Raw genomic sequence first — 3,606 nt, 5'->3', positions numbered from 1 at the left:
TGCTGGCGTTACGGAATACTTCGTGATTTACATGAATTCGGATTGCGGGGTAATTTGCCAGTTTTTATAAAAAACTTTCTGCAGAATCGAAGATTCCAAGTTAGGATGGGCAACACACTATCTAGGTCTTTCGTCCAAGAAGAAGGTGTTCCTCAAGGATGTATTTTGAGTGTGACTCTGTTCCTAATTAAAATTAATAGCATAGCTAACTGCCTTCCGCCCAGTGTGAAACACTCTTTGTATGTGGATGACTTTCAGATCTCCTGCCAGTCTAGCAACATGAGTTTCATTGAGAGACAACTGCAAACCTCCCTAAATCGCATAGAAAATTGGTCCAAGATCAATGGTTTTAGTTTCAACATAGAGAAGACATCGTGCATCCACTTTTGCCGAAGGCGTGGTTTGCACCTGGATCCCGAAATGTATTTAAATGGGGTTAAAATTCCAATTGTGAATGAGACTAAGTTTTTGGGTGTTTGTTTTGACAAAAAACTGACATTCTTGCCACACTTGCGCAACCTGAAGAGTAGATGTTTAAAATCTCTAAACCTTTTAAAGGTATTATGCTGCTCATCCTGGGGAGCAGACAAAGTTTCTATGCTCAGGATTTATAGGGCCCTTGTTCGCTCTAAGCTGGACTACGGATGCATTGTTTATGGGTCTGCGCGAGAATCTACTCTTCGGATACTGGATCCAATTCACCATCAAGCTTTGCGTTTGTGCACTGGTGCATTTCGAACTTCCCCTGTACAAAGTTTGTATGTGGATGCTTATGAGCCTCCACTATGTCTTAGGAGAGAACAGTTGTCTCTTTCTTATTATATAAAACAGAAATCTTATACTAAACCTTCAGTTGATTGTACAGTATCAGATACTCAGTTGAAAAGGTTATTTGAAGCTCGCCCAAGTAGTGTCCCTACATTCAGCATAAGAATGGAGAATGTAAGCAGCGCGATTGACCTTAACACAAGCAACATTTCACAGGTTGAAGTTAATAGTATTCAACCTTGGTCAACCCCTGAGATAAATGTTGACTTTAGCTTAAAGCAGTTTCCTAAGGAATCCACTCCAGACTATATCTACATACAGCACTTTGCAGAAATTCAACACCAAGACAAGAATTTAATTCCTATTTATACTGACGGTTCTAAATCGGATGAATATGTTGGCTCAGCCTTAGTTTGCCAGGATGAAATCTTGGCAGAACAAATTGAATTGAATTCATCTATCTTTACTGCAGAGCTGCACGCTATCTATCTAGCTTTAAAGTATGTAATCAGAAAAGGTCATCGTTGTTGCGTTATTTACACTGACTCAGTTAGTTCCCTTCAGGCTTTAATTTCATGTGAACCTAGTTCTCACTCCATAGTGATTAAAATTCGAAAACTGTTTTGCCATCTTCTTGCAAGGAATTTCTTTATAAAATTTTGCTGGGTCCCAGGCCATGTAGGTATAAGAGGAAATGAAGAAGCTGATGCAGCTGCAAAGTCAGCTAGTCCTTCACAGCATACAATGTGTATTGAAGGAGGCGATTTGAAGCTAGTCATTAAGAAACGACTAGTGGCAAGATGGCAAAATATGTGGAATGCACAAATCCACAATAAACTACATGAGATCAAACCTATGATAGAAAATTGGACACATAAGAAACCTTACGACAGGAGATCTGAGGTTATTTTTACTCGTCTGAGGATTGGACATACTCGGTTGACTCATCAATACCTTTTGAAGGGTGAAGAGCAACCAGTATGCCAGTATTGCAACTGCTTACTAAGTGTTAAACACATACTGCTCAACTGCTCTGCCTTTGAGATCAGTCGTAGACAGCATTTTGGAAATGCAACTTTCAAAGATATTCTGGGCCAGAGACCAAATCATTATAATGTATTGGACTTTTTAAAAGTCATTAATTTGTATAAAGAAATTTAATTAATCAATTATTTATTTATATATTTATTTCATTTTTGCATGTTGTTTTTCGTTTGTACTTAATATGTGTATATTTATTTTTGTTGTTGTTGTTTATTTATTTATTTATTATGCTTAAAATTTTTTTAACCATTTGCCTTGGCGCAGCATGGCCTATACGGCTCTTGTGCCAAAAAACAAAAACCAACCAACCTGAAGAGGTCCAGGACTGCCTTGGAGTGGGTCTTAGTCCCAAATTTTGAGTTATGGTTAGTTTTCATATATTTTTCCAGAGTCTCCCTAATAGAAAGGAGCTGAACCAGCCCCTCATCGGGCCGTATCGTGCCTGTGGGGACGTCCTCCTCCCCACACATGGCCAGAGACCCAGGGAGGGAAGAGAGACAGATAGCAAAAGAATGGCAGTGAAAACTGCCTTTTATTGGACTGCTCTTAGTACCCCCTTAAGAAGGGGGAAAACAGGGCAACCATATTTCAAGAGTTTTTTCCACATTAAATTCCTATCTACAGTATCGAAAGCTGAGTACAAGTCAACAAAAAATGCATAAACTTTTCTCCTTTTTTTCATTAATGTCTTAGTAATAAGAGTATGCAGAATAAAAATATTGTCCAGCGTAGAATATTTTTCACGAAATCCGGCCTGATTCTCAAATAAAACATCGTTTAAATTTAACCAGGTAATCAACCTATAATACAATATATTACAAAATATCTTTGACACACAGTTCAGTAAAGAAATTCCTCTGTAATTACTAGGGATCAACTTAGATCCATTTTTATATACTGGACATAAAATAGCACTACTCCAATCTTTTGGGACTTCCCCAGATCTTAAGATCCTATCAAAGCTTCTAAGCAATATCGGAAAAACAGAATCCATTCTCCAAAATTCAGAAGGTATCCCATCATCCCCAGGCGCAGTACCAACTTTAATTTTATTTAAAACATAACTCAATTCAGAGTTCAAAATATTGCTTCTTTGAGACTACCCAAATCACAGGTTGTCTTTACCCGGACTTTGAGGCTACCGCTAGGGAGGGTCTGGATAGATTTTACACCTATGTTTAAGGTTCTAGGATCTATGTTTTCTTGGAGGGAGTCCATGACCTCTTCTGGGCACAGTCTCTCTCCCTCGGCAGTTTCAATTGGCTCTATGATCAAGTCCTTATTAGAGTTTTGTTGGGAGGCATTGCTCATCACTTCACTGATCATATTGGTTGTTTGACTACAATTAAATTTGCTTTTTTTTTACTATGCTAGCGTAGCTTTCTTGGTTGGTTTGCGGTTTAGATCGTAGAGCAAGCACCATCCCGTATAGGCTATTAGCCACTGCATGCATGTTCATGGCCGCCTCCCGTACGCCTTTTCGGCCCTTGGTAGTTATAGTACCCTGTGAATTCGACGGAATAGTTTCCATAATAATGTTAAGACTGGCTGTGAGTTGTTCGAATAGGTCCTTTTCTGGGAAAGCCATGATGAGAATCACGTGAAAGCCGTCAAGCAGCTACAGACGCTGATCGGCGGAAGGAGCACGAAGGGTGAAGTGAGCCGACCACGTGCAAAGGTCAATGACCTTTCACTTCTTTGTTCAATGAAGATATGAAAACTAGTATAACTTTAAAACTATTAACCGTGGCGACACAGAAATTTATACAGACGAAGACAAGGGTATGGCCAAAG

The sequence above is a fragment of the Centruroides sculpturatus genome, unplaced genomic scaffold (genome assembly GCF_000671375.1).
Source record: "Centruroides sculpturatus isolate CEXI.00-Female unplaced genomic scaffold, Cexi_2.0 scaffold1524, whole genome shotgun sequence".
NCBI classification, from domain to species: Eukaryota; Metazoa; Arthropoda; class Arachnida; order Scorpiones; family Buthidae; genus Centruroides; species Centruroides sculpturatus.
Note: the sequence above shows the minus strand (reverse complement) of the source record.